Genomic DNA, 22,573 nt, shown 5'->3' with positions numbered 1-22,573 from the left:
CCCAGCAGAAAAAACAGCCCTCATTTTAAATGTAGCACGTGCACTATGGCAAGTAAAGGTAGATGAGCCAAGCTCTAAGCTAGTGACTTTTACCATTTGGAGATTAAAAATGTAAAGGAATGCCATTTGGTGTGCATTCTGCTCCCAACATATTTCAAGAACCATCTTTGAGGAATTTCAAGGCACTGAAATTAAAATATATGTTCTTTTAATTAGGGCTAAGGAGTGTAATGAACTCAATGAAACACTTTTTTCAAATCAAGACTGGATGTTTTTCTAAAAGATCTGCTCTAGGAATTATTTTGGGGCAGTTCCCAGGCCTGTCCTATACAGGAGGTCAGACTCACTAGATGATCATGATGGTCCCTGCTGCTTTGGATTCTAGGTAATGCAAGCCTGGCACAGATCATGGGCATGTACTGGGCTTGCTCACTCACATGGACAGACTCACTGCTCTTGTATCCATGCTAGCTGAGTTCAAACTAGCTAGGGAAAGCTAGCCCTCTCCCAGCACTTTGCTGCAGAGACATACCCAGAACTCAGGGTGAGACGTCGCACTGGCAGATACGTGGTGCATAGGGAGAGACAGGACACATGCACAAACCACCCAGAAATTTGTTTTGAAAATTTTGGCCAAATGTTTTAGAAAATTGGCAGCTGAAGTTTGAGTGTGAGCTCCGTTTTCAGGTGCCAACATTCCATGGCCTGACTGAGTCCTGATGACCTCCCAGCAGAGTCCGTAAGAGCTGCAGGCAGGGGTGAAAGTAACTTAAAGGACTTACCAGTACTCCAGAGTCCTTAGAAGGGGGTGGAGCCTCAACCAGAAGAGGTGTGGCCACTACTGGAAGAGGCAGGGCCTTTAAATCACCACCAGAGCCCCGCCGCCACTTCCCCAGGGCTCCAGTAGCAGGGCTTTGGTGGCAATTTAAAGGCCCCAGGGCTCCAGCCACTGCTGGGAGCCTCAGGCCATTTAAATTGCTGCCAGGGGAAGCCGATCCACCCCAGTACGGTGCACCGGCTCTTACCAGGGCATACTGGATTACTTTCACCTCTGGCTGCAGGTGCTTGGCGCAGTGGGGAGCCAGGAAGTTTAAGTGCCTGTATATTGGGCACCCGTTTTAGCAACTCTTGGCCTTTGTTTGTAACAGCACCCAGACTCCCCTGTGTGATAGCACCCTTGCAACTTCAGGGAGGAACAACACATGGGGTGGGACGTAGGCACTGACTTTAGAGCACGCATGGAAAAAAATAATGGGTGCTCAGCACCCACTGACAGCCCCTGTGATCAACTCCTCCCCCTCCCTCCCAGTGCCTCCCACCCACGGTGGATCAGCTGTTCAGTGGTCTGCAGGAGGTGCTGGGGGGAGGAGAGGAGTGAGGGCAGGGAACTCTTAGGGGTTGGGGCGCAATGTGGTGGTGCAGGGGCAGAGTGGGGGCAGGAAGAGGGGTGGTGGTTTGGGGGAAGGGATTGAGTGGGGGCTGGGCCTGGGGTGGAGCGGGGGTCGAGCACCCCCCGGCAACTTAGAAAGATGGCGCCTATGGGAGGAGGGGGAAGCTGGTTGGATAATAGGTGCCAGATATTGCCATTTAGAATCATGTATTTGACATATACATATATTTGGGTGTTGACCCACTTCTAGTGGTTGCCCTTAATGCCCAGCCCTGCCCCCCTGCAGTGGGTACTGTAGACCAGGAATAAAGTCTTAATGAAATGGAATTTCTGAGCCATTCCTCTTCTTTTACTCCAGATGACAAAAATAATCCCTACAGGCCAAGTTCAGGCTGTGGGCCAAAGGGAGACCATGGGCAAGGAGATTTCTGCCCTGATTCTGCTTCCCACAAAACCACAGAGGTCTGCTCTGTAGTCCCCAAGGCTAGAGCTGTGAAGAGACAGTCTGGGGCAGAGGGCAGGGCCCAGGAAGAGTGTAAGGGAGCAGGGAAGAAGCTACTAGACATGACACTGGGCCACCATCAGCTCAGCTGGGCCTGCTCCTATTGCCCACAGGCTAAGGGAACTGGGCAGGGCCTCCCCCACTCCCAGCAGGAGCTGCCTTGTAAAGAAAGGCTGAGTGGAAATAATGGTCTTCAGGATATGTGGTTTGTACCAGCTAATCCCTGGCCCAGCCACTGGAGCAGCTCCGCTGGCAGGAATGTGCACATAGAATCATAGAATATTAGGGTTGGAAGAGACCTCAGGAGGTCTGTGACAGTGTTGCCTGTGGGAGCCAGCTGAGGTCACTCAATTAGGGTGAACTGTAAACAAAATGGGGCAGACAAACCCCAGAAGCTGGTGGTTATTCCAATACTTAGATTTACCAAACCTGCACAAAACAGCACCTACAGTACCTCACTTACTTAGAAGTTCAAACACCACAGTTCCCTTAAAGTGCCCAGCCTCAGGCCTCTGTCCAGACACACATGTCAGATATGATGATGATTTCTGAGAATCTTATCTCATCATATAAAGAAAAGGTTCTTCTAATCCCAAAGGATCAGCCACATACCCAGGTTCAATTATAACTTAGATCTTACCCAAAATATACACTATTAGCCAATTCTTATTAACTAAGCTAAAATTTATTTAAAAAGAAAAGAGAGAGAGTGTTGGTTAATAGGTCAATATACATACAGACTTGAATTCAATTCTTGAGGTTTAGATACATAGTAGAGATGAGCTTATAGTTGCCAAAAGTCTTTTTAGAAATAGTCCATAGGTTATAGTCCAATGTCTATATTCAGGGTGACTCCAGTCATTGACTGGGGATCTCAATCCTTATGGCTTATGACTTAAGGTTTCCCCTTCTTGAAACCCAGAGCAGATCTGAGATGAAGTAGGATTGTGTCCCAGGGTTCTTATACATTTCCATCGGCCTTTTGGCCTGAGAAAGCAATAGGCTTAACTCCTTCTTCCAAACATCCTGGCAATTAGCATAGGGTAATTTATCCATTAAACAGTTCAGATACAGGTTACCACAACCTTCAAAGAGACACGTAGACAATAATACTATTTCACTCAAGTATCTTCCTGAATGTTAATATTCCTTTTTTGATCTTTGAGTCAAAGCTATAGCAATAGACAAGACTTGTTTGCTTACATCCCAAGACATGAGCAAACACCTACCCTTCTACCTCTAACAATGCAGACTTGCATTTCAAAGCTCTATTCATTTACATATCTTCCGAATCAGTTTCTAAAGTTCGGCCATGGGTCAGGTCAGTCTGTGAGTTAATTAACTCTTTCTGGCCCTGTCTCATAGATTTATAGACTTTAAGGTCAGAAGGGACCATTATGATCATCTAGTCTGACCTCCTCCACAATGCAGGCCACAGAATCTCATCCACCCACCCCTGTAACAAACCCCTAACCTATGTCTGAGTTATTGAAGTCTTCAAATTGTGGTTTGAAGACCTCAAGCTTCAGAGAATCCTCCAGCAAGTGACTCGTGCCGCATGCTGCAGAGGAAGGCTAAAAACCCCAGCTGAGCTCAGGGCCCCCCATTGTGCCAGGCATTGCAGAGATGCCAGTCACCAATGGGTGCTCCTTGTGCCAGTTGCTTACTGAGATTGGTGCCCTCACTGTGCCCAACGCTGCACAGACCCCAAATGAAAGCACAGCCTGATCATGCCCATCACTGTACATATGCACACTAAGAGACAGTCCCAAACCTGACCGCCTAAATAGTCAAAGGCTATTTCAAGCCATTGGACAGGTGGGGAAATGGAGGTACCTGGAGACACTCCTCCCGATCTTCCGGGTCTCCTTCCAGATCACCCATCAGCCTTCTGATAACTCTCTCCGCCAGGGTCAGGGAGGGGAATGGGTCGTTTTGAGAGGGTTCTTCTCATACCAGAAATAAGATGGCAAAAGGGAGTGATCCTCACAGGAGCTACCCATGCCAGGGGCTCCAACGGAAGGCATAGCAAAGGCCCGTGCCACCTGTGCCCAGGTGCTGGAGAATGCTGCCCATCGTGGGTTTAGGCTGAAATGGCTCCAGCTTGGCAGATCCTGACCTGTTTTTGTTTCTGTCGCTCTCACAGTGCGCTTCTTATTTCACCTGCCCACTGGCCGTGTCGGCTTGCACCAGAAGAGGCAACGGATGGCCTTTCCCCTGCCAAAGCTGCAACCTGCAGCCCTGACAGGGTCGATAAGTCATCCTTCAATGAGATATTAGATCAGACTCATAACGTCACAAGGTCTTCTAGTCCAACCCCCTGCTCAAAGCAGGATCAGCCCAACTAAATCATCCCAGCCAGGGCTTTGTCAAGCCGGTCCTTAAAAACCTCTAAGGGTGGAGATTCCACCGCCTCCCTAGGTAACCCATTCCAGTGCTTCACCACCCTCCTAGTAAAATAGGTTTCCCTAATATCCAACCTACACCTCCTCCACTGCAATTTGAGAGCATTGCTCCTTGTTCTGTCATCTGCCACCATAGCCTAGCTCCATCCTCTTTGGAACCTCCCTTCAGTTAGTTGAAGGCTGCTATTAAATCCCCCTTCAGTCTTCTCTTCTGTAGACTAAATAAGACCATTCCCTCAGCCTCTCCTCATAAGTCATGTGCCCCACCCCCCAATCATTTTTGTTGCCCTCCGCTGGACTCGGTCCAGTTAGGACACATCCTTTCTTTAGTGGGGGGCCCAAAACTGGACCCAATACTCCAGATGTGGCCTCACCAGTGCTGAATAGAAGGGAATAATCACTTCCCTTGATCTGCTGGCAATGCTCCTACTAATGCAGCCCAATATGTCATTGGCCTTCTTGGCAACAAGCGCACACTGTTGACTCATATCCAGCTTCTCGTCCACTGCCACTTTACCAGCCAGTCCCCAGCCTGTAGCAGTGCATGAGATTCTTCCATCCTAAGTGCAGGACTCTGCATTTGTCCTTGTTGAACCTCATCAGATTTCTTTTAGCCCAATCCTCCAATTTGTCTAGGTCACTCTTGGGGGAGCAGAGGGGTGCTCCGGCTACCCACAGCTACCAAGAAGTCTGGGGATACAATCTCCCAGCCTGATGCCTATCTTTCTTGCCCTTCCCCAACCTCTCTGTGTGCTGTCTCCACCCGCTTCCCCACCCACTTCCCTGCTCCTGTGCCGGCTCCTTCACCTACTTCCCCTGCATCCCCTCTCCATATATACTTCTCTGCTTCCTGCGCCCCCTCCCCACCCGCTTCCCCTGCATCTCTCCTCTGTTTGCTTCGCTGCTCCTTGTGCCCCCTGCCCTTGGGGCCTGATACATTAAAGGGGTTACTCCCAAGGGACTGGCTATGTGGAAGTGTAACAGCATGCAGCCCATATGATTGCTGCTGCACTTCCCCCAGAGTCTGTGCCCTCTGCTTCTCCTGCCCTGCAGGAATTTTCAGTCCATCCTGGCTGCCTTCCCAGCCTGGGGATCTGTGCACTGTGTGCCTTCACCCTGCCTGCTCCCAGGAGTCTGGACCCTGTGTTCCTTTCCTAGCAGCCCCCCGCCCCCCTTTCTGGCTACCCTTCTCCATTGAATTTCTGTGGGTAGGGATTTTCACAGATCCTTTCTCAGCATTGTGCCTGGCGATCACCTTGCCTGTCACTGTGCTGGCTGCTCTTGCTGAGCAGTGCCTGGCTGCGATTGTCACTGCCCAGTAGCCAGAGGGGCCAGTACACTTTGTATTGCTGTTTTGAGCTGGAGCCATGGACTCCAGGGAGAAAACCTCCAACATGAAGATAATGGGGAGATTTTAAACAAAAGCACTGGATCATTGGCTAGCCAAGAAATGGTCCTCAAGGGTATTACAGGCAATCTGAACGCTGCCCTGTGCACCATAGTACCGGGAGGGGTCAGCACAGCCCGGCTAATGCGCTCTTTAACTCACCATTCCATGCCCCCCTGGTTCAGATACTGCAGCTGCTTCAGCCAGTACAGTGAGGGTGCAGAAGGAGTCCCTCCAGCCAAGTAGGGCCAGATCCTCAGCTGGCATCTGCCATTCCTCACCCAGTGCCAACAATGCCATTGTGTGAAGGATTTCAAAAATTTGGCATTTTGCTTCATTCCAATTGGAAAATAAACAGAAAAGCAACAAAACCTCATTTCAGAGCAATCAAAATATTTCATTTTGACAAAATCAAAATGTTTTGTTTCAATCTTAACTTTTAAAAAATGTATATTTGTCTGTAATGTATATAATATACTTTAATATCTAATGCCAAATAGAACCATTTTGAAATGAAAAGTAATTTCACCACAAACAATCAAAAAGTTTCCTTCTGAAAATATCAAAATGGGATTTTTAGAGAGCCAAGGTGGTCTTCTGGAATTTTTCTTTTTGTTTGTCTCCTAAACAAAGTTTCGGTGACATTAACATGATCTTGCGAAGTGTTGCGATTTCAGTGGACCGGCATTCTCTGATGTTCTGGCAAAAAATTTCCAGCCAGCTCTCATGTCAGCTGTCATCACTCCATTACACCATCTAAGAACATCTCCAAGTCTCCAGGGCCAATGTCAGCACAAAAATCCCATGCTGAGAGTAAACCTCTTTCTTGATGTTACTAATGGCACCACAGATTGCCAACAGCAAAAGCATTTTACAATCCAGCCTTTGGTTATTGCTTTCATTTCTCTAGGGCCAAACAATTCAAATCAGTTCAGTTTGTTTCACTTTCAGTTTCTTAGCAGAGTGTTGTTGGCTTTCAGATGTTGCAGGGATCTGGTTAGATTTTGAGAGATAATTCTTTTCATTATCATGTTTAATTCATCTGTCTGTTGGCCTTGGGTTTGATAGTTTGATTTTTGTAGAGTTTAAATTCTGTAATGCAAGACGATGCACTAAAATCCCACTCTCCTCCCTCCTGTACTTCTAAGATGCAATAAGAATAGGTCTTGCAAAAAGGTCCAATTCCTGTAGAACTGGGGAAAATTTGGGGACTGAAATCCTTTTTCAGCAAGAAATGCGGATTCAGTGACACCAAAACATTTTGCAAATTTCTGTTGGTTTTGTCAAATCATTTTGGTTAAAAACAAATAAATAAAATCAAAATGTTTCATTTTTTTCAGTTTGAAACAACTTTTTAAAATTTCCTTTAATTTCATTAAAGAACATCAAAAACATTAAAAAACTATAGAAATAAAAATGAACTGTTTCATTCAAGTCCAAATCTCTTTTTTTTCTTTTAACTTTCTGGTTCACTGAAAAAAAAAATGTTGGGTTTGGTTCAACCTGAAACTATTTTTTCCCGCCAGAACTGCCAGAAAACCAAAAATTCATTCTTTGCACAGCTCTACTCCAGAGGCCTGTGCTTTTTGTCATACCAGGTTTCTTGCTGGATGTTGTTGTTGGAACTAGAAACCTCATAATTCTTTTGCATTTTGGTGAATGTTTTATAAAAAAGATACTTATTTGGTAAAGACATCTTTTGAGCAGAGTCACATGTATCCACAGTTCCACAGCTGTGCATGTTGCTATGGAATTGACTCCTGCTGTAGAACTGTGCTCCAGAATCTCAGCTTTCAGTAACAAAAAATTGCTGTTGTCCCTTTGACCTGAATTATTAACCAATATCCGAGGTCTTGCCATTTTGCATCTGTTAAGAGGAGAAGTTCATGATATGAGTCAGGTATAGTCTTTCGCACAATACTGTTTATTCATAAAGTATGTATGATGTTTCCAGAACACAGGAGGAACAAACAACAGCAGGCAATTGCGCTGCTCATAAATCCAAGCCTGCCTTTCCAGCCAGTCCTGTGTTCCAAGATGCTCTGTCCCATGGCTTCCTCCCAAGGCCACACTCACCACTGCTTCACTGGCTTTCTCTTGCCTTTCTGTTTACACTCTGTCTCACTTGCTCTCGGACACTGACACACACATGCAAAAACACATACACACACCACTGCAACCAATCAATCAATTCCCAATCCCTACGTATAACCTGCACACATTAGTGCACCCCACCTTTTCCCAATTCGTAGGGCTCCAGGCAAAAAGCACCTACCCTTACCCAATCCATAGGGCTCAAGGTGTAACTAACCTGGTCAATTTAAGTACCCACACCCTTTCCCAATACATAGGGCTCTGGGTGTACACTAGTTCTGCAGGTTTGCAGGATCTTTTAACAGTGAAAGTGCCTTACACTGTAATATATTACATAACTTCTATTTAATAATAATCACCAAAACCAGACTGCACACGCTACACATATAGTTCTCACCACTCCCAATAAGACATATGAACTTTTCTTGAAGGCCTGTCAGGATCAAGTCCATCTGGGAGACTCCAATTTCTGCATGGTGTCACTGGAAGAGTGTTAAAGTCTGGCAGCTCTGATCTTTGGGGCTGTGTCCTGGAGTTGGTTCCCAAAGAACTTCCTTTTGGACTCCAGTTTATATAGTGAAATTTGAGTTCTTCTTAGTTATACCCTAACCAATCATTATACTAAAATTTTACTAATCAATCCTAACATAGTGTAACAAAATTCTTTAACCAATCCTACTCCACCATCTTAATTTACACCTAACAAAATTAATTACGTAACAGACAGAAACAATTAAAGAACCAGACAGACAACATCCAGATAAACAATAGGGAAGTGGGGCCCATAATGACAAAATAAGAAATGAGGATTTCACAACCACAGCTATTGAGAAGTGATCTCTTGCCAGACAGGATGCTATCAAACTAAGTTTTTTTAAAAATCATATTAAGCTCTGTTTCTTTATCTGGTGATAGTGGGTGCCATTAGGATAGGGTCTCCTTCTTAACAACCTGATATTACGTTGTTTTAATGTAATTTAGATGGAATGTGAGGATGTGACTTCCTGCTTCTCAGCTAATGACTGCTGCTTGGCTGCTCTTTCAATCTGGTTGCAGACGAAGGCTTTAGGCCTTACAGTACGGCTGCAGCAAAGGCCTTATACTTACAGTCCCCTCCTTAATGATGCTTTTACCAAAAGCATCATTACTATTCCAGGAGTCCAATACTCAGACCTGCTGAGCTTGGGATTTCCTCCTGGGTGTAATTAACAAGGGCCTTATTTGACTTTGCATGCCAGCTTCCTGTATTCTTCAGACAGATCTTTTCATACAGCAAGCCAAAGCTATTCTGCTTGCTAATAAAGCCAGTTGGATTCCAATGATCACCACAATGAGGTAAACTATTATATTTAGCATACTAGTTGCAGAAGGTAACCACTCTAATAATGTTTTCCACCAGGAGTGATATTCTACATTGGCAATAGTTTTCATTACATGAGTGATTTCTATATTATCATGTTGTACTTTAATACGTATTTGTTCTCCTGTTTTTGCAATATTTTGTAAATGTGACTGTACATAGGATGGATTAATTTTCTTATGGTCATATTTATGCCTAAATTTACAAGTGTTACATTGTGATACAACTGTGGTTTAAACATTAAGTACTTCACAGCCCATACAGGTACATATATTTAAAATCACAACTTTTTAATCTTTGTAATGTTTCAAAAACATTTATTAACAAAATAAGTTCTAAAATACAATTCCTTATTGTCTACTACTACCATTGGGACAATGACTTCTAACACAAACACATCCCCTTCCTGCATATACAACAGCTGACTTTTGTTCAGTGAATATATTAAACATATCTTTGGGGTTCTTTGTCTTTAACATAGACACATTTATCTCTCTCTTTCTTGTAAATTTTGATTTTCACACACATATCCCAAATGTTCATTGGCTACACACTGAAACACATCAGTGGTTTTCCATTGTTGGTTTTCTTTATATGCCCAGGAATGATGATTAACAAAATATTTGCTTATGTATTCCACAGGTACCACCGGATATATATCACTAGTTAGACTGGGGGGTACAGTTATTACATATGCTTGTAGAACCATTTGATTTTTAATTAATTTATTTATTTAAAATTTATCAGTTTCCACCACATCATTAATTGTGTTTCCCCTTCTGTAACATTTTCCAAAGCAGTTCAATACACTTCTTGGGAGTCTTTTCTTTAGGATACCCACCACTCCTGGCTGCCAGGCAAATCCAATAACCTGTAGTAGTTTACATTGAGATAGTATTAGGGCAGCTATACCTTCACTGGGCCTTTACTGTACTGCCCCTTATAGTAATCAGGGAAGGTGTTGCAATGGCCTTCCTTTCCTTACATTTAATTTTATAAAACACCCAGGTGCATTCAACTGGCCTTGCATACTGGAAGTTGATTAAGACTTGCTAATTATTACTGATTTTTTTTTCCCCAAGCAACCAATGTTTTCACATACTGTTTTTTTCCCTTGGTAATTTCACTTTGTGTTTCAAAATGTTTTATATCCATTCTTTTATTCCCACCAACAGATAAACCTTCTGTCTCATTCATATTTTGCCTTTAAATGTGCTTTTACCACCTAAGGATGTTTCCCTATTAACAGACTGGAGTTTCTTGACCTCCGCCCTTCTGCAACATTGGTTTCTGTAAATACAGTTAAAATGCTTATTAATCCTTTTCTGCCTAATGCGGTAGTTTCTTTTTTTGTAAAACAACACACAAAAATGCTAGCAACAGGACAAACAACACAAGACAAAACACAAAGCACAATCTTTGTTGCAACAGTAGATCCATGGTATTCTGGTTTGCTCTTCAGCTAGTACCAGCTTTTCCTGATTTTCTGAAGGACAAAAAGAACATGTTTCTACCCCTTTTGGGGTGGCAGATTATTGCTTAAAATATCCCTCTCTTTTACAAATATCCTTGCTGATTGCAGGCAAAACAGAGGAATTACCTCTGTGTTTTTGTTCTATAGGCAGGCCAGGTTTCAATGGCTTCTGCCTTTTAAGGGTTATGAGGAAATTATCCCACTGCTCAGTTATTAAATTTATGAGGTAGTGCATCTCAGTTTTTCTTTTTATACAGCAGACCAAGTTTGTAATATATTTTCTGCTGTGCTAAGCTTCAAGTTAATTCACAGGTAATAGCTGAGAAGCATCGTTACCATATGACCTTAAAGGGTTTTTTTCAAAAATCATACACATTATACATTGTTACAGGGGTACTTATTAACATTAAATTTATCCCAATGTCTTTTATTTAGACAATTTGCCTAAAATTTAGACATGAGTTTATTTAGACAATTTGTTTTTGAGGCCAGTGTGTTCAACATTCTCTTGAAATTTTTGCACAGGTTTTTTAATTTAATTATATCCTTGGGGGTTTGGTGAATTAAAAGGTAAGGGTGTCATGCATATAAGCAGACCCCTTTTATACCTGTCTTCAGATTTCAGCGCTGCATACATACACAAAAAAGTATATTTTTTTCTACTTAGAGTTAATCTGTCCCTCTCTTATTTTTAGTTTTGACTCCTTTTTCCATCTTCCTTTGGAGGGTCTTAATTTGAGCCTTTTGGTTTCAGGATGTTTGTTTGCTGACCAGGTATATCCCTTATCTGTAGCTCCTTTGTGCTGCACATTTATGGGCAGTTCTCTCCTTTCTCTTTCAGTTAGGTAATTTGCATTAACACAGATGCTTTCTGGCTTGCTTTTGGATCCAAAGCCATCAGCAGCTCAGAGACTCAGTCTTTAAAAGGGACACAATCAACTTCTGCCAGAGTTTTGATTTCTTTTCACTTTCAACTCCTGCTTCCAAAACACACAGCGATCTGAAAAAGAACACACAGCCTATTGTGGATGCCTTTGAAGCCCTAATAGGATTTTAATTAAATTGCATGTTTTGTTTGCATTTTGTTTACCCTTTCTACAATATACACCGCACATGTCCTGGGGAAAATGCACATTCCTTTCACAGTTTAACTTCTATAACTTTATATTAGTCATATCAATTTTTACATAAGGTAACTGTTTCTTTTGTGCTCAGAGTTTCCATGTACCTTTATCAAAGTGACAGTCTGATTATGCAGAGCCATCTTAAGGCTCAGTGTTTCTAATGTTGCTGTTGCTGCCACCTTTTGGGAGGGGGGCAGGCTCTGCTGAACCTCACCCCTGCTGTTACTTCAGAGGGGCACTGTCTTTTTTAATTTCTTATTCTTTTACTACAGCCCTTATCTGCTATTTTGTTACTAAAAATGAATAAATCAATCCAGAAATCTCCCCATTCTCCTGGATATGACTTCCCTGCTGTACCCGTGACTTTGGTCTTCAAAAAGATATTGAACTTTATAAAGCATTGAGGTACCTTAAGGGTTAAATGCTAAATATCAAAGCCAAACAACACTAGTTACCTGTGTCTGGCAAAAAGTGTCTGTCAGTTTTGTAGCTTTGAATGAAAGATTCAAATGGATTTTTAGTGGTATTATTGAAAAACAAACCAAACCAAAAAACCGCAACAATTTATCTTAAACCTACAAAACAGAGTTTTACAAGGCAGGAGTGCTGGTTTCGGTCATAAACACTCAAAATATTTACACAATATATTTATACACACACACACGTACTCTTTTGCTTAACATACTTTAACATACACTGCTTTAATTTTTACACAGCTGTACCTAGATTATATTTGCATACATTTGGGGGCAGTTAAGTTCCAATAGAAACTCCTTTTGTTCTTTTAGCGAATTTGACTAAATTGTTCAGTCAAATGATTTAAATCAGATTGTCTTTTTTCCTGACTTATTTACAAACATTCCTGTGGGAAAAGGCCCATTTTCCCTTCAGAATGGCTGCAAAGAAACCAAGAATTCTTTTTCTATAACACTTTTTTCATTAACATTTTTACAAGGTTCATTAATTCCCTCCAGCCTCTGCAGAGTTAACTTCTCACTCTCTTTCCTTAAATCACTTACTTATCTCCCAAAATGACACCTCTAGGCCCAGATATCCAAGTATTGTCACAGGGATATGAAGTCCCCAGGCCTGTATTTACTCCTTGCCCTACTCCTGCCACTATGCCCCTCAGGGCTTCCAACCTGTTTTCCAATCTTTTTATCTGTTGCCTGCCTGCTTGTCTAGGCCTGATCCTGCTTTCTTCACAGAACCATCCCTTCCCATGGGCACAGGCTTTGTCCCACTAACCATTTAGCAAGGAGAGTAAGCTCCTTAGCTAGCCCCCACTCCTGCTGGTCCCTTTTCTTCATTCTCTTTTTCTCTTGTTGTTCTAGGGTGGTTATTCTGCTAGATAGGTAGTGACCCTTTCTGGCACAAAGCTACTTTGCTATTATTTACTGTGTTCAATTTTATCAGTTCAATCCAAAAGACCTTAGGCTGCCCAGGCATTCTCCACCAAATTGTTACCTGCACACATTAGGTCACCCCCACTTTTCCCAGTCTGTAGGGCTCTAGGCATAACCCAGTTAATTTAGGCACCCTCACCTTTTCCCAATTCATAGGGCTCCAGGTGAAAAGCACCTACCCTTGCCCAATCTGTAGGGCTCAGGGCCACGGGTACCCAATTTGTAGGGCTCAAGGTGTAACTAATCTGGTCAATTAAAGTACCCACGCCCTTTCCCAATACATAGGGCTCTGGGTGTATACTACTTCTGCAGGACCTTTTGCCAGTGAAAAAGCCTTACACCGTAATATATTATATAACCACTCCCAATAAGACAGATCAGTTTTTCTTGATGGCCAGTCAGAATCAGGTCCTTCGGGAGACTCTGCATGGTATCATTGGCAGAACATTAAAGTCTGGCAGCTCTGATCTTTGGGTCTGTGTCCTGGAGTTGGTTCCCAAAGAACTTCCTTTTGGACTCCAGTTTATATAGCGAAATTTGAGTTCTTTTTAGTTATACCTTAATCAATCATTATACTAAAATTTTACTAACCAATCCTAACATAGTATAACAAAATTCTTTAACCAATCCTACTCCATCAGCTTAATTTACACCTAGCAAAATTAATTATGTAACAGACAGAAACAATTAAAGAATCAGGCAGACAACATCCAGATAAACAATAGGGAAGTGGAGACCATAGTGACAAAACAATAAAGAAATGGGGATTTCACAACCACAACATTGATAAGTGATCTCTTGCCAGACAGGATGCTATAAAACTAAGGGTTTCTTTTTAAATCATATTAAGCTCTGTTTCTTTATCTGGTGATAGTGGGTGCCATTAGGATGGGGTCTCCTTCTTAACAGCCCGATATTACGTTGTTTTAATGTAATTTAGATGGAATGTGAGGATGTGACTTCCTGCGTCTCAGCTAATGGCTGCTGCTTGGCTGCTCTTTCAATCTGGTTGCAGACGAAGGCTTTAGGCCTTACAATATAGCTGCGGACAAAGGCCTTATACTTACATATGTAACACTGCACCCCATATTCGTCATAGTAATATTATTATGATATGATTATTATGTAATTATGATGCATTTTGTACAAGATAAGTCATGTGAGGTGTCATTGGAAAAGTTATGATTTGTTGAATATGATTATCCTATTTGCATGCATGTATCATTTTTGTATCTTAAGTTATGAATATTGACTAGGGGTCTGTATTTCAAATGGGCTTACTCTGAAACAAACCCACAGCCAGCCTTTCAGGTACAACCATGAAGAAGTCAGATTGAGCTAATGGCCCATCATCAGAGACAATGGACTGTGGAATACCTTAACCTTCCTGTGAGTATTTTGGCTAGGGTGTAAGCAATGGCTACTATAACACTGCAAAGGCAGGTGACCAGACCACATGTCTTTGGATTCCATCTTGGGATGTTGATATTTTTCCACAAACCAGTCTGGGAACCAAGTTTTGAAACAAAGGTTCCCACCATATGCTAACACTATATAAGACAGGGAGTGACATCATCTGCTGTTCTTCATACATCACACAAGAAGACCTGGAAACACCTGAGGAACAAAGACTGAACTGTGGAAAGTGCTGGACCCAGGCTAAAGGAATTTCTAGCTGATGTATGAAAGACCTGGGGATTCCAAGCTGTAAAGCAAGTGCAGCTTGTGCCTTAAGAATCTGCAGCCTGCTTATATCATCAGCCAGGGTGAAAGTTTGCTAATTCATATCCTATCTTTTTAGTATCTTAGACTTAGTTTGCATTTTTTGTTTATTTGCCAGGTAATCTGCTTTGATCTGTTTGCTATCACTTAAAATCTATCTTTTGTAGTTAATAAACTTGTATTTGCTTTATCTAAGTCAGTGACTTGGAGTGAAGTGCTTGGAAATCTTAGCTCAGAGAAGCCGTTGAATATTCCTCTCCACACTGAAGGGGGGTGAACTTGGAGCTTCTGCTGTACAGTGCCCTGTGCAGCACAAGATAGTGTAATTTGGGGTTTATGCTCCGGGGTGGGGGGGAGTGCATGGATGGGGAGCTCAGAGTTACTTTGGCTTTAGCCTTTCTAAGGTTGGTCTGTGCAGTGGCTAGTCAGACAGCCTGCATGTAACTGCAGTTGGGCATGGCTGCCCGGGGGGGGAGGCAAGTGGGGCAATTTGCCCCAGGTCTCGGGCCCCACAGAGGCCCCTACGAGAATGTTGGAGGCTCCCCCCACCTCTGCCTTCCCCTATCCCCCGGCACCTCAGCGCACCATGTCCAGGAGCTGCCCTGGACAGAGCTAGAGCGGCGTGGCTCTGCTGGGGCCTGAGCTCCTCCCGCTCGGAGCCGCATGATAATGGGGTGGGGCTGTGAGCTGTGGCCAAATGGCAGGAGTTCAAGTCCTGTGGAGCCACGTCGCTTTAGCTCTGTCCAGGGCCGCTTCTGGATGCAGCACACTGAGGCTTCGGGAGAGGAGGGAGGCAGGAGTAAGCAGCATGGTAAGCCCCTCTGAGCCAGACATTCCCCTGACCCACCCCCCACTCTGAGTCCAGCCCCTCTGAGCTGGACACCCCCTGACTCCCCCCCCAGCTCTGAGCCTAGCCCCTCTGAGCCGGACACCCTCCTGACCCCATCCCCCCACAACCCTGACCCCCAGCTCTGAGCCCAGCACCTGTGAACCAGATACCCCCAACCCAGAGCCCAGCTCCCCACACAGCCCTGGGCAATAGCAGTGCCAGCCCCAGGCACTGACAGCCCATTTGCACCAACCATCACCATCACCCAGCAACAGCCCCTTATGTAATTGCAAATGTATACATACCATTAAAGCATTTAATGTTTTTAAATAATGCATTTTGTGTATTTTCAAATTATTAAAAATTAATTTTTGGTTAGTATCATATATTTGGAAATGAAAAAATATAGTATTGTAACTTTTTTTTATGGAATTGCTTTGCCCCAGGCTCCCTGAATCCTCTGGGCGGCCCTGCAGCTGGGTATGTCCCTACCTGTGTGAATGCTGGTGAAGTGTAAGACCAGGAGCATGTCTGCAGCTTGTCACAGCAGCACAGTGTGAGAGAGATCGCAGGCTGCTGTGTTAGAGGACTCAGTGGTACCCCAGTTCCAGGTGACACCTGGAGGGGGGACCTGTCACACCCTACTCACTGAATTTGCAATCAATCCTAGGAAAAGCCCTTGAACCCCATGATTTAGCTTATGTTTGGCTTCACTGTGACGCTCAGTGCCTTGGGTAGTGGCTTCCTATTGTTTCAGCTATCACTACACAGAAGGACATTAAATTGCATCATCATTCAGTGTCAATGGTGGTTAGCACTCCCATTGACTTTAATTAGGTCTGTGACTGAGCTGTAGATCAAACAGTCACTTAGTGAGAGCCATTAACACCTTCCATTTATGTTTCCAGCTTTAATGGGTGTGAAGAAAACCTTGAATCATGTGGCATCTGCCTGAGTTTGTACCAGCCTGAAACAATACCTCTGAGAGGTGCTTTCCAATACTGTTCTCTGTTTCAGTACTGCTCCTTATAGCCAAACCGCTAGCTTTGTGTGTGACATTATCTGATTAAAATATGACCATATCGATCATTGTTGCAACCACTGTTATATATTTGCAACAAATATTGTACAAAGGGTGGCAAGTGAGGTGTCTATGAAAAGGTTATCATTTGTTGGTGATGATTATGTTATCTGTATGCATGTATCATTTTTGTATTTTAAAATTATGAGTATTGGCTTTATACTTGCATTTCAAATATCAGAGGGGTAGCCGTGTTAGTCTGGATCTGTAAAAGCAGCAAAGAGTCCTGTGGCACCTTATAGACTAACAGACATTTTGGAGCATGAGCTTTCGTGGGTGAATACCCACTTCGTCAGATGCATGTAGTGGAAATTTCCAGGGGCAGGTATATATATGCAAGTGTAACCCTTCTGCCCCTCTGAGTTGGCAGCAACAAGGGCCGGGTTCAGTATCCAGGGGTTCCGTTTCAGTAACACAATGCATAACCGGCTCGAGCCCCCACCCAGTGACCTGGGACACTCACATACCACACCCCCCTGGGCGCCTCTAGGAGGCAATACTTCCCCTCTCGCAAGCACGGAGTCTGAGTGTAGCAAAATCTTTTTAATAAAGGAAGGAATCAATGCGGCATCCCATTGGAGAAACACCACAAACAGGGTTATAACACAAACCATAAACAAAAACCCACCTCCAAGTACGTTTGGCACTGTCCTTTTTCCCCTTAGGGTTTTAAGTCCAATCACCCCAAAGTCCAACAACCCAAAAGTCTCTGGTCAATGCCACCCCAGAGTTCGAGAGTTTATCTGTAGAGGTCCCTTCCCCCAGCCTGGGTAGAAACGAGCACCTTACGTGGTCCGGGGTCAACTGCCCTGCCTCTCCGTGGGTTCTGCTTCCGCCTTCTCCACAAACTGCTCCGCTTTACCAGCGGCTCCATTCCGCTCCTCCAGCCGTCCTCAGAAACTGCTCCGCTCCACCAGCTGCTCTGCTCCATGAGCTGCTCTAGTTCTCCCTGCAAACTGCTCAGCTCCGCTCGCTCTGTGGGCCACTCCACCCGTCCCACAGCTACTCCGCTCTGCCAGCCGCTCCGCTGCCACCAGCTGTCCCATGATCCTCTCCAGCCATCCCCACAACTGCTCCACTCCGCCAGCTGCTCTGTTCCACAGTATAGCCTCAGGCTCCCCCACTAGTTAGCACAGTACTCTGCTCTCAGCTCAGTAATTTCAGCTCTTTAGTGATTTCAACTCTTAGTGATCTCAGCTCTTAGTCGGGGAGCCCCAGTGCTAGTGCACCATTAGCCCAAAGTGAGTTCAGCTCAGTAACCTGTATTTAGATTCTTAAGGGAATAAAAAAATCAACTCTGACATTCCACAGTGGAGAGAGGAGGCAGTGGAACTGGTGCTTCTGGCTCCACAAGGCAACTGCACCACCAGGCACAGATACCTGTTCCCAGCCTCTCTCAATTCACTGGGTTTTGGAACCCATGTCACTTGTCTAGCAAGTACCATTCAACTGAGGTTGAGTCATTTCTGTCACAAAGCAGTCCCACAGCTCGGCAGCATGGCATGGGGTAGGCGTGCCTATGCAAATACACTCTCAGAAATCCTTTCCACCAGATGTCAGGGTAGAGCTCATCCTGACTCTGCTTACACAAGCAAGAAGCAGGCTAGAGATAACGAGGTTAGTTCAATCAGGGAGGATGAGGCCCTCTTCTAGCAGCTGAGGTGTGAAAACGAAGGGAGAAGAAACTGGTTTTCTAGTTGGCAAGTGTCATAAACAGATAGCTAAGGGTTAATGTCTCTTTCACCTGAAGCACCTGACCAGAGGACCAATCAGGAAACCGGATTTTTTCAACTCTGGGTGGAGGGAAGTTTGTGTCTGAGTCTTTGTTTTCTGTCTGCCTGCTTTCTCTGAGCTTTGGAGAAGTAGTTTCTGCTTTCTAATCTTCTGTTTCTAAGTGTAAGGACAAAGAGATCAGATAGTAAGTTATATGGTTTCTTTTCTTTGGTATTTGCATGAATATAAGTGCTGGAGTGCTTTGATTTGTATTCTTTTTGAATAAGGCTGTTTATTCATATTTCTTTTAAGCAATTAACCCTGTATTTTGTCACCTTAATACAGAGAGACCATTTGTATGTATTTTTCTTTCTTTTTTAAATAAGGCTTTCTTTTTAAAACCTGTTAAAGTTTTCTTTACTGGGAAATTTCAGGGAAATTGAGTCTGTACTCACCAGGGAATTGGTGGGAGGAAGAAATCAGGGGGAGATCTGTGTGTGTTGGATTTGCTAGCCTGATTTTGCATTCCCTCTGGGTGAAGAGGAAAGTGCTTTTGTTTCCAGGACTGGGAACGGAGAGGGGGAGTCACTCTGTTTGGATTCACAGAGCTTGTGTCTGTGTATCTCTCCAGGAGCACCTGGAGGGGGGAAGGGAAAAAGGATTATTTCCCTTTGTTGTGAGACTCAAGGGATTTGGGTCTTGGGGTCCCCAGGGAAGGTTTTTCAGGGGGACCAGAGTGCCCCAAAACACTCTAATTTTTTGGGTGGTGGCAGCAAGTACCAGGTCCAAGCTGGTAACTAAGCTTGGAGGTTTTCATGCTAACCCCCATATTTTGGACGCTAAGGTCCAAATCTGGGACTCAAGGTATGATATGGTGGCAGCGGTGGGATTTCTAGTTGGCAAGCCATTCACAGTCTTTGTTTAATCCTGAGCTGATTGTCTCAAATTTGCAGATGAACTGAAGCTCAGCAGTTTCTCTTTGAAGTCTGGTCCTGAAGTTTTTTTCTGCAGGATGGCCACCTTAAGATCTGCTATTGTGTGTCCAGGGAGGTTGAAGTGTTGTCCTACAGGCTTTGGATATTGCCATTCCTAATATCTGGTTTGTGTCCATTTATCCTTTTCCATAGAGACTGTCCAGTTTGGCCGATGTACATAGTAGAGGGGCATTGCTGGCATATGATGGCGTATATTACATTGGTGGACGTGCAGGTGAATGAACCGGTGATGGTGTGACTGATCTGGTTAGGTCCTGTGATGGTGTCGCTGGTGTAGATATGTGGGCAGAGTTGGCATCGAGGTTTGTTGCATGGATTAGTTCCTGAGTTAGAGTTACTATGGTGCAGTGTGCAGTTACTGGTGAGAATATGTTTCAGGTTGGCAGGTTGTCTGTGGGCAAGGACTGACCTGCCACCCACGGCCTGTGAAAGTGTGGGATCATTGTCCAGGATGGGTTGTAGATCCCTGATGATGCTTTGAAGGGATTTCAGCTGGGGACTGTATGTGATGGCCAGTGGAGTCCTGTTGCTTTCTTTCTTGGGTTTGTCTTGCAGTAGGAAGCTTCTGGATACATGTCTAGCTCTGTTGATCTGTTTCCTTATTTCCTCATGCGGGTATTGTAGTTTTGAGAATCCTTGGTGGAGATTTTGTAGTGTTGGTCTGTATCTGAGGGGTTAGAGCAGATGCAGTTGTACCTCAGTGCTTGGCTGTAGATAATGGATCATGTGATGTGCCCGGGATGGAAGCTGGAGGCATGAAGGTAGGCATAGCAGTCGGTAGGTTTTCGGTATAGGGTGATGTTAAAGTGCCATCACTTATTTGCACCGTGGTGTCTAGGAAATGGACCTCCTGTGTAGATTGGTCTAGGCTGAGGTTGATGGTGGGGTGGAAGCTGTTGAAATCGTGGTGGAATTTTTCCAGTCTCCTTCCCATGGGTCCAGATGATGAAGATGTCATCAATGTAGCGTAGCTAGAGAAGGGGTGTGAGTGGACGAGAGCTGAGGAAGCATTGTTCCAGGTCAGCCATAAAAATGTTGGCATATTGTGGGGCCATGTGGGTGCCCATAGCGGTGCTACTGATCTGGAGGTATATATTGTCATCAAATTTGAAATAGTTGTGTGTGAGGATAAAGGCACAGAGCTCAGCAACCAGTTGTGCTGTGGCATCATCAGGGATACTGTTCCTGACAGCTTGTATTCCATCTGTGTGTGGGATGCTTGTGTAGAGAGCCTCTACATCCATGGTGGCTAGGATGGTGTTTTCAGGATGGTGACCAACGCATTGTAGTTTCCTCAGGAAATCAGTGGTGTTGCGGAGATAGCTGGGAATACTGGTGGCGTAGGGTCTGAGAAGAGAGTCCACATATCCAGACAGTCCTTCAGTGAGAGTGCCAATGCCCGAGATGATGGGGTGTACAGGATTTCTGGGTTTGTGGATCTTGGGTAGTAGATAGAATAACCCTGGTCGGGGCTCTAAGGGTATGTTGATTTGTTCCGGTGCTAGTGTAGAGAGTGTCCTGAGTAGATGGTGCAGTTTCTTAGTGTATTCCTCAGTGGGATCTGAGGGAAGTGGCCTGTAGAATTTGGTATTGGAGAATTGTCTGGCGGCCTCCTTTTGGTAGTCAGATCTGTTCATGATGACAACAGCACCTCCTTTATCAGCCTCTTTGATTATAATGTCAGGGTGGTTTCTGAGGCTGTGGATGGCATTGCGTTCTGCATGACTTAGGTTATGAGGCAAGTGATGTTGTTTTTCTACAATTTCTGCCTGTGCACATCGGCGGAATCATTTTATGTATAGGTCCAGACTGTCATTTCGACCCTCAGGAGGAGTCCATGTGGAGTTTTTCTTTTTGTGCTGTTGGTGGGAAGGTAACTGTGTATCAGTGGGATGTTCAGTGTTATCCTGAAAGTATTCTTTGAGTCGGAGACGGCAAAAGTAGGCTTCCAGATCACCGCAGAACTGTATCATGTTATTAGGGGAGGCAGGGCAGAAAGAGAGTCCCCGAGATAGAACAGGTTCATTCACCTGCACGTCCACCAATGTAATATACCTCATCATATGGCAGCAATGCCCCTCTGCTATGTACATCGGCCAAACTGGACAGTCTCTATGGAAAAGGATAAATGGACACAAATCAGATATTAGGAATGGCAATATACAAAAACCTGTAGGACAACACTTCAACCTCCCTGGACACACAATAGCAGATCTTAAGGTAGCTATCCTGCAGCAAAAAAACTTCAGGACCAGACTTCAAAGAGAAACTGCTGAGCTTCAGTTCATCTGCAAATTTGAGACAATCAGCTCAAGATTAAACAAAGACTGTGAATGGCTTGCCAGCTAGAAAACCAGTTTCTCCTCCCTTCATTTTCACACCTCAGCTGCTAGAGGAGGGCCTCATCCTCCCTGATTGAACTAACCTCGTTATCTCTAGCCTGCTTCTTGTTTGCATATATATACCTGCCCCTGGAAATTTCCGCTACATGCATACGATGAAGTGGGTATTCACCCATGAAAGCTCATGCTTCAAAACGTCTGTTAGTCTGTAAGGTGCCACAGGACTCTTTACTGTATTTCAGATGTTTGCTCCTGGGGTAACGCCCACAAGGTATTTAGCCTGCTCATCTTGAAGGGACTATTCAAATTAACTGGCTAATCAAGAAACACTTAACTGACAAATAACAGAAGGGTAGCTGTGATAGTCTGGATCTGTAAAAGTGGCAAAGAGGTCTGTGGCACCTTGTAGACTAACAAACGTATTGCAGCATGAGCTTTCGTGGGTGAATACTCACTTAGTTGACGAAGTAAGCATTCACCCCTGAAAGCTCAGGTTCCAATACATTTCTTAGTCTATAAGGTGCCACAGACCTCTTTGCCACTTAACTGACAGTGGACCCTGGGAGATGCTCATCTACACAAATGGACTGTCCTGCAAATGTTCCATCTGAAGTATAGGTAATGGCTTCCTGCAATGACTAGACAAAATGCATGGACATGTGACTTGTCCATGTGACTCCAACCACCAACTTGTTACTGTACTTTTCCACAGTAAGAACAATGGGATTCCCTCCACATGGCAAAAGATA

The sequence above is a fragment of the Gopherus flavomarginatus genome, chromosome 7, assembly GCF_025201925.1.
Source record: "Gopherus flavomarginatus isolate rGopFla2 chromosome 7, rGopFla2.mat.asm, whole genome shotgun sequence".
Lineage (NCBI taxonomy): Eukaryota > Metazoa > Chordata > Testudines > Testudinidae > Gopherus > Gopherus flavomarginatus.
This window is presented reverse-complemented; position numbering follows the sequence as displayed.